Source organism: Lucilia sericata, unplaced genomic scaffold (assembly GCF_015586225.1).
Source record: "Lucilia sericata isolate MDLA Ls3-8-SP2 unplaced genomic scaffold, ASM1558622v1 Contig001920F_arrow, whole genome shotgun sequence".
Lineage (NCBI taxonomy): Eukaryota > Metazoa > Arthropoda > Insecta > Diptera > Calliphoridae > Lucilia > Lucilia sericata.
This window is the reverse complement of record NW_023995799.1, coordinates 67,501-81,630: the sequence shown is the minus strand read 5'-3', so window position 1 is coordinate 81,630 and position 14,130 is coordinate 67,501. Positions and strand designations below refer to the sequence as shown.

Sequence of the window (14,130 nt, the reverse complement as noted above, 5' to 3'; positions counted from 1 at the left end):
AAGAGACTAATTTTCTATAGAAAATTTTCTCTTTTGTTAAAAGGAGACTAATTTTCTATAGAAAATTTTCTCTTTTGTTAAAAAGAGACTAATTTTCTATAGAAAATTTTCTCTTTGTTAAAAAGAGACTAATTTCTATAGAAAATTTTCTCTTTTGTTAAAAAGAGACTAATTTTCTATAGAAAATTTTCTCTTTTGTTAAAAAGAGACTAATTTTCTATAGGAAAATTTTCTCTTTGTTAAAAAGAGACTAATTTTCTATAGAAAATTTTCTCTTTTGTTAAAAAGAGACTAATTTTCTATAGAAAATTTTCTCTTTTGTTAAAAAGAGACTAATTTTCTATAGAAAATTTTCTCTTTTGTTAAAAAGAGACTAATTTTCTATAGAAAATTTTCTCTTTTGTTAAAAGGAGACTAATTTTCTATAGAAAATTTTCTCTTTTGTTACAAAGAGACTAATTTTCTATAGAAAATTTACTCTTTTGTTACAAAGAGACTAATTTTCTATAGAAAATTTTCTCTCTTGTTACAAAGAGACTAATTTTCTATAGAAAATTTTCTCTTTTGTTACAAAGAGACTAATTTTCTATAGAAAATTTTCTCTTTTGTTACAAAGAGACTAATTTTCTATAGAAAATTTTCTCTTTTGTTAAAAGGAGACTAATTTTCTATAGAAAATTTTCTCTTTGTTAAAAGGAGACTAATTTTCTATAGAAAATTTTCTCTTTTGTTAAAAGGAGACTAATTTTCTATAGAAAATTTTCTCTTTTGTTAAAAAGAGAGTAATTTTCTACAGAAATATTTCTTTTGTTAAAAAGGGACTAATTTTCTATAGAAAATTTTTCTTTTCTTTAGAAATTTTTTTTCTTGTTTAAGAGATATATGTTCTATATAAAATTTCTCTTGTTTAAGAGATTTATTTTCTATAAAAAACTCTTCTCGTTAAAAAAAACGCTCTTTTTTGACCACCACTGTCATATGAAACAATTGCAAATAGAGTATTTGAATTGAAATTAAAAAATAATAACAGGCATTTAGAAAACATCTGACACCCAAAAACAACAGCAGAATCACATGTCAAAAACTTTTAAAATAATAAAACACTAAAAACAACACAAAAATCCCTAAACATGAGCCAAAAATTACACGGGCACATATCCAAATTTGAATGAATTGTTGAAAAATACTTTTTTTTAGAAATTAAATGAAATTTTATTATCATACTTTAACATGGTGTAAGTATGTAAATACATTAAGTTCTAAATAATTGATGTAGTTACTTTAAAACTAATGGTGAATGTTTCCTTATAAAATGTAGTGTAATTTAATAAAAATTAGTAAACATTTTTTAAAAGGATAACTACGGTAAACTGAACAATTATTTTAATTTTTAGCATTTAGAAATATATTATTCTTTTTGTTGTTTCTTACCTTAACTGAAATAGAAGATGAATTTATTGTTTTTTCTTGATTTAGTAGATACAATTTGTATAATGCTTTACTTTTAGTTGCAAACTAGTGACAAGAAAAAATAGAAAATCAATTCATGATTGTTTATGGATTTTTTTCCTCAAGAGATACTATACATAGGTAAACGGTAGTCATTAGTGCTGAGTACTGGAAATTAATAGTGTTGTAAATTTTTGGGGATTTTAGAAATTTTAAATAATCGTTTATTATTTATATGTTTTCCAAGTTTAAATGAACCGATTTTGATTGAATATATCCAAAATGCTGGATTGGTATACTAATCCAGCATAAAAGATAGGTACTTCAGACTTTTGTAATGATCGGAGCTGATTTATCTTTGACCGTCATACAATGTCCCTTTGAAAAAATGACTCGAACGTAAACACATACATCACTATAATATATATAAGAATATAAATTTCTACATAGGGGATCATATTTTTCTTCGATCAAGACGTTGCGTGTTTGATTAATGTTCTGTTTCTAGGTTCCATATTATACAAATTTCAAAAATAATATTAATTATAACGATAAAGTACCAAAATGTTCACTATTATACAGTCTAATTTTATAAGGATAATATATATTTGTCTGATTTCATGATTGAATGTTTTATTGCAAGAAAATAAAAAAAAGTACCAGTTGGAAAACGAAAAAGTACCAGAAAGTTCCCTCTTATAGATTTTGATTCAAGCGGAAGGTTTAATGTACTTGAATGAATGACCAAATAAGTACCAGTTGAATGACGAAAAAGTACTATATGTACACTTTTATAAATTTTCATTCAATCAATATGCTAAGTGTTTAATTTTGAGTTTCTAGGTTCAATATTAGGAAAAAAACATCAAAAAGCACCAGTTGAAGAACGAAAAAGTACCAAAGAGTTCCCTTTAATAGATTTTTCATTCCTTATCTGGATGCTATATGACTGATTTTATGTTTCTAGGTTTAATAATTCAGAAAAACGAAAAAGTACCAGTTGAATGGCGAAAAGGTACCAATAATTCAACTTTTATAGATTTTCATTTAACATACATGCTGCGTATTTAGTTTTGCATTTCTAGGTTCAATATTATAACAAATTAAAAAGTTCTATTTAAAATTCAAAAAGTACCAGTTGAAGAACGAAAAAGTACCAAAATGTACCGGAGTTACCCCATTAGCATATATAGTGTTCCGAATAATTCCAATTTTTTTCTATTTTCTCACTCACTGAGTCTGAAATAAACTCAAATTTCCTGTTTTAACCCCTTCCTGGTACTTTTTTCTTCCTATTTATGAAATAAAAATTTTATTCCAAAAAGTTGCAATATCTAATTTTATTAGAATTTTCAAAAATCCCATTATAGTGGAACTATTTGTTGTGAGACTAATGATCCTAACAAATGTTTACATTCTCGCTTTAACCGTTTAAGTTGCGCCATGATAAATCAGTCAGTATATATGTATGTATGTAGAATATAAATAGATAATTTTCTTTAAAATTAAATTTTTTGATTAAAAAACAACTTTTAATTTTATACAGAATAAATTTTTATTTTCCAATAAAATTATAACAGCAATTACTTTTCTTCTATTTAAATATAAATCAATTACCAAAAATACAAATAGTAAGACTACACTTCAAAACTATTGTAAGTCTTAAGCAGTCTACGTTTACAAATAGTATTTAAACATAATACTATTACAACAACAAATATAAAATCTTAGCCAATCAACGACAAGGCACGGAAGAGTACAAAAACAACAGGAGAGCTTGGTACATGAAAAACTGAGAAGTGAATAGTAAGCTCCATTATTGTTAAAGCTTTTAATAGGAAATGTTACAATCGAAACGTTTTTTTTAATGTGTTATAAAAGAAAAGTTAGACAAATTATATATCAATGGGGAATAAGTTATAATGCAATGTTTTAAGAATAACTATTCATTGGACCAAACAGGTTTTTTAATATTAGTATTAGTTAGTTAGTTAAGAAAGTTAGATAGTTAAGTTAGTATTAGTTAGTTAGTTAGTTGGAGGTAAGTAAGTAGTTTGATATTCAGTAGTTAGTTAGTAGTTAGAGTTAGTTGTTATGGAGTTAGTTAGTTAGTTAGTAGTTATTATAGTAGTTAGTTAGTTAGTAGTAGTTAGTTAGTTAGTTAGTTAGTTAGTTAGTTAGTTAGTAGTAGTTAGTTAGTTAGTTAGTAGTTAGTTAGTTAGTTAGTAGTTAGTTAGTTAGTTAGTTAGTTAGTTAGTTAGTTAGTTAGTTAGTTAGTAGTTAGTTAGTTAGTAGTTAGTAGTTAGTTAGTTAGTTAGTTAGTTAGTTAGTTAGTTAGTTAGTTAGTAGTTAGTTAGTAGTTAGTTAGTTAGTTAGTTAGTTAGGTTAGTTAGTTAGTTAGTTAGTTAGTTAGTTAGTTAGTTAGTTAGTTAGTTAGTTAGTTAGTTAGTTAGTTAGTTAGTTAGTTAGTTAGTTAGTTAGTTAGTTAGTTAGTTAGTTAGTTAGTTAGTTAGTTAGTAGTTAGTTAGTTAGTTAGTTAGTTAGTTAGTTAGTTAGTTAGTTAGTAGTTAGTTAGTTAGTTAGTTAGTTAGTTAGTTAGTTAGTAGTTAGTTAGTTAGTTAGTTAGTTAGTTAGTTAGTTAGTAGTTAGTTAGTTAGTTAGTTAGTTAGTTAGTTAGTAGTAGTTAGTTAGTTAGTTCGTTAGTTAGTTAGGTTAGTAGTATTAGTTAGTTAGTTAGTTAGTTCTAGTTAGTTAGTTAGTTAGTTAGTTAGTTAGTTAGTTAGTTAGTAGTGTAGTTAGTTAGTTAGGTAGTTAGTTAGTTAGTTAGTTAGTTAGTTAGTAGTTAGTTAGTTAGTTAGTAGTTAGTTAGTTAGTTAGTTAGTTAGTTAGTTAGTTAGTTAGTTAGTTAGTTAGTATTAGTTAGTTAGTTAGTTAGTTAGTTAGTTAGTTAGTTAGTTAGTTAGTTAGTAGTTAGTTAGTAGTTAGTTAGTTAGTTAGTATTAGTTAGTTAGTTAGTTAGTAGTAGTTAGTTAGTTAGTTAGTAGTTAGTTAGTTAGTTAGTTAGTTAGTTAGTAGTTAGTAGTAGTTAGTTTAGTTAGTTAGTTAGTTAGTTAGTTAGTTAGTTAGTGTTAGTTAGTTAGTTAGTTAGTTAGTTAGTTAGTTAGTTAGTTAGTTAGTTAGTTAGTTAGTTAGTAGTTAGTTAGTTAGTTAGTTAGTTAGTTAGTTAGTTAGTTAGTTAGTTAGTTAGTTAGTTAGTTAGTTAGTTAGTTAGTTAGTTAGTTAGTTAGTTAGTTAGTAGTTAGTTAGTTAGTTAGTTAGTTAGTTAGTTAGTTAGTTAGTAGTTAGTTAGTTAGTTAGTTAGTTAGTTAGTTAGTTAGTAGTTAGTTAGTTAGTTAGTTAGTAGTAGTTGTTAGTTAGTTAGTTAGTTAGTTAGTTAGTTAGTTAGTTAGTAGTTAGTTAGTTAGTTAGTTAGTTAGTTAGTTAGTTAGTTAGTTAGTTAGTTAGTTAGTTAGTTAGTTAGTAGTTAGTTAGTTAGTTAGTTAGTTAGTTAGTTAGTTAGTTAGTTAGTTAGTTAGTTAGTTAGTTAGTTAGTCACATTACCACTTCCATTCATATCAAACTTAAGATAACGTTTACGACAATCGCTTTGAATTTCAGAATTCCAACTATATTAATATTATTGTAGAGTAGGATACATAAACCCAACAATTATTTTGAATGATATTAATAAAACTTTTTATTTCAAATGTTAATAATCCCTTTGCACATTTCAAAAAAACCGGTTACTAATTCAAAAATTGCAGCTGCTTGCACCTTCTAAACAATACAATGCATCACTAATCAAAAATCTTAAAATAAATATCTGCAAGTATTTTACGTACAAACCATAAACGAACCGTAGAAGCTGTAACCAAAAAACTCTACTACAAGAAAAATTTGTTGGCATGTGCCATTTGTGGCATTGTTCCAACTAAACAAATGTTCAGAAAAAAATATTAAACTAACAACAAACTACAACGAACATTAAGAACAGAATCTGTACATAGAACCAAAAAATGACATTCTACTGTAAAACTAAAATCACTGTTGAGAACAGTAAAACGAAACGAATGAAATATAATTTTTAAGGAATTGAAAACAATAAAAATATTAGTTAACCCAGCAAGCTGTGAATCATTCATTCAAGCTGTATACCAACATCATCGTTTAAGTATCAAATAGTGGCAACAACATCGTCATAATCATCCCTTAACAAGGGACAACCGAACAATGTTGAAACAAGCGATAAGAGACACAATTTTAACACTGTGACTTATATAAAAAAAATATTTTATAGAAAAAAATCCAATAAATAACAAAAGCAAAATATAGAACTAGGAAAAAGAAACGACATCAGTAACGCCATCGTAAAACGATTAGATTCAGTTACAATAGAGAGAAATTGAAAAAATAACAGCATTAAATAAGAGTGTTAGAAAAAGGAACAATGGCGAATTTTGCATGCCCTACACAGACATTTATATCATAGTAACTTGATCACAATCTCATAGAGTTAAACAATAACTATTTCGGGTGACTCGACACTTTTGGTTCTAATTAATTCATCCCAATTACAACGCATCCCCTGACATACTTATGTATATAAGAAGATCGTCTTTTATTTATAACGACATTTATTAAGACTTAAGCACTTGGAGACATATGTGGTAGATCGAAATACATCACCAATATGCCAAGATGATATGACTTAAAATTTAGAAACTTCCTGAGTCAACGTAACCCAATAATTGTCCAGACAGTAAGAGATATTCTTCAACTACAGGTTGAACCTATCCTTCCCCAAAAATTTCGTGGAGAGAAGGATAGGTTCCCCAAATTGTCACCAATTTTACATCAGTTCCTATAACTACAACCAAATGCCAATATGACATTTTCCCAAAACATGCTGAGGCTCTAGTATAACAATGTTACCGTGAAATACATGTTGCATTATACCATCAACCGGCGATTTGGGATTTAAACCACAGCCTCTACGAGTACCCCGATGCAATTTAGCCATAACAAGTCTTGCGAGCAACTGGTTCCCGTAGTACCAAATCAGTTATATCCAGAGACAAAAGGCTCCAAGGAATAACTCTGAAGGAATATAGTTAAACCACAGCCACTGCGAGCACCCGATGCGATCTAGCCATTACAAGTCTTGCGAGCAACTGGTTCCCATAGTACCAAACCGGTTATATCCTGAGGCAAAAGGCTCCAAAGAATAACTCCAAAGGAATATAGTGTTTCCTACATTTTAGAGACCCAACCGATACATTGTATTGATAGCACCATTCTACCCAAGGATTGCAATAAACCCAAAATGATGATAGGTTTATCACAGTAACTCTCCGAGGAACTTGATGGAAAGTGGTATTTTATAATTTTTCGTCCTTTTCAGCTCCTTTATAGCAGCGTTATTCTGGCTGAAATATCAGCTTTAAAACGGGCTGCAAACTGGCTCAGATTCTATCGAATATAATATTCGAATATGCTAAAAGTGGTGTACACACAATATCAAACTTGTCCTCGGATGCCGAACATCTCTTAACTCTTTCACGTATTTTTTATATCCTGCCATATCCTTCGAAAACACTTTTTCCATTTCCCATCAAAAATTATCAATATACCTTTAAATAAAGTGTGTAGAAAAGTCATATCCATAAAAAGTCCAGCGGTTTAGTTTGGTGTTTGAAAGGGCTAACGAAATGCTGAAACATTCCACAAAAAGACTGCACTGGATTTCATATCATCAACAGACAAACCTTGATAAACTCCACAAGTTTGAGCAACCTTTGTGATCAATTGAGACCACCTGCAGACTAGCGAAGGTCATGTGGCCTTCATACAACCCATAAAAATCTCAAACCTTAATACGCATTCCGATATAAGATAAGATAACCGTGATAAACTCCACCTACAATTGACGAAGATCATGTGGTCTTTGACACTTTCACTGTCAATACCCTGATTAACACATTCTCTGTCAATACCCTGTCTTTGCAGAACAGAAATTGTACAATATTCTGCACGACTTAACAGATCTATCTGAGATTGATATCCGCAAGATAGATTCTTTTAACCTTGCGACTAACTAGTTTGGATATTATTCCTCAGTTTTCAAATCGAACTGTACTAATAGGTTAGGTTTGGTTGATAGGAGGATGTATACTAAATCAAATCAGAAGAAATACACCTAGGCCACTATCGGACCTCTTGTGCGTTTCAGTTTCCTGGACGAAATTGGATTTAACTTCACCAAATGACTGAAAGAAAGTGCTCCAGAATTCCACTGTTCTCTTCACATGCTTCTGAATCCGCACGTCCATTTTTTTATAGATGTGCTCGTAATACTGTGTGTTCCCTCAGAATACATACCATCATACTAACCTCAGACTTGCTCATTTTGAGAATAGGTCTCGTCTTGCTCTCATCAGGGTCACCCCATAGGATCTTTGTGGTTCTACCCAACGTTTCATTAGTCCAAAAGTCCTTATGGAATTCAATAGGTGATATGAACAGCCTGCTAACTTTCCTTTCTGACAAGCTTCTATTTTCATTGACCGTTCCATCCATGTTCCTTCTTGTAGGAGTTAGATGAGGATATTTCTGAAAATGATATCATTAGTCTTTCCAGCGTTTTTAATTAAAACCGGTGACCGATTATTGATTTATAGTGTTTGTTGTTGTTATAATTTATCTTACCAACTTTGAATGTATATAGATATATGTATGTATATAAAGTATTGAACATACATACGTACATTTGTCGAGTACTGAGTTCCAAAAATTTCCGATCATATCCATCAGTTAAATGCAACAAACCCAAAGCTCTATTTAATATACCTCCTTGCTATTCATAGCAATGGGAAATGTTACATTTACTAACAACAACGGAATTGTTACAAAACCGAAACAAAAGAAATGAGAATCATTTAAAGATTAAAAACATTCTTTATAAATTCGCTACGATTCCAGTTGAGTGACTCACTTACTCGTGCTAAAATATTTCATCGGTGGCATGATGTAAATAGTGTAGCAGTGTTAGAGTCAGTGGCGGTGGTGTTGGTGGTGGGTTTGATAGTAGTTGTATCATTGATTTATATACAACACGTACCTTACATTATACTGAATACAAAATATAACCACAATTTTATCGAAAAGCGAGAAAAAAGAAAAACTTTATGATTTGTTAGTATATGAATTTATATTCACACACACACATACATATATACATACATAAAAGATAAATCGGAAGACAGACATAAAGACAAAACGATATACATAAATAATTGCACAATCAGAGAAAATATACTTGAATCACTTAAAATAACTGTAACTGTATACAGTTATAATCAGTTGTGGCACGAAGAAGATTAACACCAACAATTTTATACCTACAGCACTTATTATGCAGATATAGAGTTCAGGTATTGAGATGTTGTAATACTTTTTCAATGGAAAACAGAAATATACTATGGGTATTACGAAATTGTATTCAATATATATATTAATAAAGACTTTGTTTCAAGTGATCTGAAATAGATCAAGGATCCTATAAACTATAAGACGATTATGTCAGGTTGTCGGTCAGTTGTCGGCATGATCAAGTAGGAAGCGAGAACCTAATATAATTACGTATATTCTCTTTACCTTATAGTTCTAAGCTGTTCCTATTATATACAATATCATATCTTCTTTTGTGGATCTATAATCTAATTACAATTTTCGAAAGACCCACAAAAAACTCCATTTCGAACCCTGATTATATTATAACAATCATCGCAATGTTTATTATTGTTGTTAAACGAAGAAGAAAAAAGCAACAACAACAACAATAGAAACAACAAAACCAAAAGTAAGTAAACGAACAAATAAAGTATATATCATAAACGAATCGGTATATAACAATGAATAAAGTCCTTAAAGTACAAACACAGTTATTGAAATATATGTAAATACCACTACAAAGACAAACCTAGAAAAAATTTACACATGAAATATAAAACAAAAACAACCTCATCATACAAGTACTTGAAAGCAAAAATATTAAATATAACAAATTATTATTTTTTCTTTTCTTTTGAACAAATAAAGAGCAAAAAGTGAATAAAATGCGAAGAATAAAAGAATAAATACGAAATCATGTAAAATCAGGATTCAGGATACCGCAAAAGAGTGGTCGTAATAGTGGTGGTGGCTTTTGTTTTTCTATTTTTGTATTTTCTGATTGAGTGTGCGAGTGTGAAATTGTGAATTTTTGTAAGTGTGTATGTCTGTGTAAATGGTTTACTTATAGTTAACTGGTTTGGTTTCTCATTAGGGGCGGCAATCGAAAAAGTTATTTTAAAAGTTTACAACAAAAAACTGTTAATCTTATACCGATAACGGTTCTTCAAAGTCTATTTTATAGCTACTCGATCAAAGGTGATAGTAACTAAAGAAAAGTTCGGGGTCTCTTGGTACCTTTCCTGATCTTTCAAAGAATTATCGTATGATGTTCAGAAAAAGAAAGAAGATTTGCCTTTTATAATATCAATTGAAAGGAATATGACTCTAATTCTAGCGAAAGCTTTTAACTCCGCTATCGTTGACTCTAACGAGTTTGTCAAGTTAGATTACATTTGTAATTAGTGTATTTCGATATATACATAACCTAACTATATTAAAGTAGCGCGATCGGTTGTTTTTTGAAAATATAGAAGTCCAATTGAGAAACCAACTGAGAAACCGATAAAATTCTGTGATCACTTTTATTTCAAAAACTGATTTTCGAGTGAAAAAATGTAAATTCGTTAATTGGCTAAACTAGAGGTTCCATGACAAAAAGAATTAAATTCAATGTTAACTTTCATTTCCTATCAAAATTCGATTTTTTAGGAAAAATCTTTATATCTATTTTAAGGCTTAAGTAGAGGCCGCAGTACAAGAAACTGTGATCACCTTTATTTTCCACCAAAAACCAATTGTGAATTGTGAGTGAAAATATTAAAGTCCATTTTCTGGCCAAACTAAAGGCTAAACTAAAGGGTGCAAAGGATTAAAATCTATAATCACTTTTATTTCCCAACAAAAAACATTTTAGGTCAACAACGACTAGAATCTCTGATTATTTTATTTACCACCAAAAACATTTTTTTGAGTAACAACATTAAAGACCATTTCTTTCTAAACTAGAGGCTCAAGGGTGCATAGGACTAAAATCAGTCATCACTTTCATTTCCCACCGAAAATCGATTTTTCAGTGAAAACAGTCTATTCGTGACTAAACTAGGTTTGATAAATTTCGCAGCCGCCAGAGGCAAAGCTCACTTGGGTCCACATAGATGAATTGGTTCACTTGTTTCCACATAGGTCCCGTTATATTACCATGTCATTAACAGTTTACCAATTGTTCTTAAGGAGGTGGGTTAATTATTTCATCTTTTTGGTCTTCCAAATGAAGTTGTGGATCTTTGTGGACAGTGTCCGGTTATTATTGCGATGAGGTTTCTGAGATGGAATCTTGACAGGTGTATGACAATGTTGTTATTGTTGACGTGTTATATCCATCCTAGGCCAACGTTTACTGGTTTCCAAGCAGGTGGTTTAATTTTCCCATCTTCTGTTAGCGATCAATTGCAGTTTTTCCACAATCAGCTGTTTTCCTTTAACGTAAGGTATGCCGATGTTGCATCCGAACTCATTCACTTGTAGAGTACTTAGTGCCGGAACCCATGCAAGGGTAATCGATGAATGTCTTGCAATCTCTTCGAGAGACGTCCGTCATTCTTGGACAACTTTCCAATTGGGATTTAATGGCTGCTTTGCTAGCGATAGTAAGATTTCTCTATTATATATCCCATAATACGGTATTTATTCTAAAACAATTTCTATGGCTATTATTTCAGCCTGGAGTATACTACAGTAGTCAGGGAGCCCTTCAGACAGTCTTATATTCAACTGTTCCGAGTATATACCACATCCTACGCCTATATAGGTTTTTGATCCATCAGTGAATATTCGAATGGCATTAATCATTATATTTAGGCCATTTGTGTAGCTCGTTCTATTCGGAATGCTAATTGCAAAGCCCGGAACGAAGATTTCAGCATGACTATATGTATTATGCTTTCATGCCTTAATTACTTTAAGTCTCATTGTGGTGTTCACAGCGACTTGTTTTTTGAGAAGTGTCGGGTGGTATCCAATTTAAGATAGTCAAAAGCGCTTTTGACGGTGTGGTCTCGGTCTCTCTTGTTACCATGATTTCCATCATTCTCATGATTCGTTCGAATTTACTCCGATGATTGTTCTTCTCTATAGCTAACCAGCAGACCATAGAATAAAATTTGTTTAAAGACTGTTTGATATATCCTGTATATATTTTTAGGGTTCAAACCCCCAGGGTAGACATATTGCCTTTTTACAGCTGTATATTGCAATGGCCACTTTAGAGGTCCTATTAAGAGTGTTTAAGTTCCAATTAAGTTTGCTGTCCAAAATTAGTTTCAAGTATTTGCACCATCAGACAGTTTCAATGTAGTTCCATTTATCTTTCGAGTTGCAAATCGTGGGATCTTGTATCGCCTTGTGAATAGTATCAATTCCGTTTTGGCTGGATTATCTCCTAGACCACAGTTATGGCACCATTTTATTAATATTTTTAGTGTGGATTCCAGTATCTCTGTCAGAATCTTTGCATCTTTGCCAGCTACTGCTATTACCACATCGTCTGCGTAAGCACTTGTTATACCCTCCACCACCATCAGTGGTGATAGAGGGTATATATAATTTTGTCATTCCGTGTGTAACACCAAGAAATATTCATCTGAGACCCAACAAAGTATATATATTCTGGGTCCTTATCAAATTCTGAGTCGATTTAGCTATGTCCGTCTGTCCGTCTCTCCGTCTGTCCGTCTGTCTGTGTAAAACACCCCCACGATAAAACGAAGCAATAGAGTTTAACCAAATTCACCCAAAATGTTCTTCATTTTCCTAAGTTGTTTGGTATTGCAAATGGGCAAAATCGGTTTACACCGGGAAAAGTTATGAATCAAAATTTAAAACAACCTCGAAAAAAATAAGCATTTTTTACACATTGTGATGTAATTTTCTCGAAAACTATGCAAAATAATTCCATGAAAATCACCATACATTCGTTTCTACATAAGAGCTTGATCCCTGCTGAAAATTGCCAGAATCGGTCTACAATTTCATGTACCTCCCATACAAAAGTACATATTCCTGGAAAATGGATTTTTTGTTAATAACTTCCGCCACATTGTCGATATCTTCACAAAATTTTACAAATTAAAATCTTATGTCAATATAATTCTTTCAGAGGAAAAATTTTATGGATCGGTCCATAATTGGACATAGCTCCCATACAAGGTCCCCTCCCGAAAATCACTTAAACGCGCATAACTCATTACCAAATTATGATATCCATATAAAATTTGGTATAAGTATTGCCCATATGCATAGAAATATTACTGTGAAATTTTTTTCCGATCGGTCCATAATTGGTCATAGCTCCCATACAAGGTCCCCTCCCGAAAATCACTTAAACGCGCATAACTCATTACTAAATTAAGATATCAATATAAAATTTGGTACAAGTATTACTTGTATGCACAGAAATATTACTTTGAAATTTTTTTCCGATCGGTCCATAATTGGTCATAGCACCCATACAAGGTCCCCTCCCGAAAATCATTTAAACGCGCATAACTCATTACTAAATTAAGATGTCCATATAATATTTGGTATAAATATTGCCCATATGCATAGAAATATTACTGTGAAATTTTTTTCCCGATCGGTCCATACGTCTGGAGGAATAGGACCACGCCATCAGTATATCTACGTTGTTCTGGACGTCTGGAGGAATAATTCCATTTGGACCTGCGGATTTTAATGGATGGAAAGTTTTCACCGTCCATTTGATTTGATGTTCTGCTATCGGAATCTCCATTATGTTAAATACACTTGATTCATAGTTTCCATGCGGTGGACAATCAGGTTCTCAGGGTACTCATATCATTACATATTAATATTTCTAGAGTATCGGGACTATTCGTGATGGACTTGCCATCGCTATGCTGAATACAGAATGGAAACGTTGTCTTTGACGATAGTATTTTTAGCAGCCGACAAGTCTTCGAAGAATTTTTTACTAAACTAGAAAGCCGAAGACAAACATTTGCCACCTAATTGATCAAAATACGAGGAAATTTTCGTTCCTACGTTCGTTGACCGAAAATTGTTTGAAGAGGAACTAATCTCGTTAGATCTCATTGATCAACACCGATAAAGCATTTCTGTAAATGAAAAAAAACTGATATTTATAAACTTTTAAAATAACTTTTAAGCCGCCCCTCCTATATCCAGTAGTTAGAGCTGGTGTTCTAGGTTGCTTTATATTTACCATCACACCACTGCCACTGCTTTGTATATCTGTGTGCGTGTGTGTATTATTTATCTCTGTGTGCAAGTTGTTGACATTGTATGACGACGTCAACAACAACTAAAAACTAAAGCTGCCACAAACAACCACACACAATCACATACACACCGACAGACACGCATTTAACCATCTTTGGTCGGATGCTAAAGTTGCTCTGCTACGCTCTGCTTTGCTATTGTGCTGGTGGTAGA

General features: G+C 31.2%; 1 protein-coding gene across 1 annotated transcript in view; it reads left to right on the top strand.

Annotated features, from left to right (window-relative positions):
- The first annotated feature begins 14,016 nt into the window (after positions 1 to 14,016).
- The window catches only part of LOC119613018 (class E basic helix-loop-helix protein 22), a 5,479-nt gene continuing 5,365 nt past the window's right edge, over positions 14,017 to 14,130 (top strand). The window contains exon 1 of the mRNA XM_037968951.1: positions 14,017 to 14,130. This exon is cut by the window's right edge and continues 400 nt beyond it. The gene's annotated coding sequence lies outside the window, so the exon portion shown is untranslated.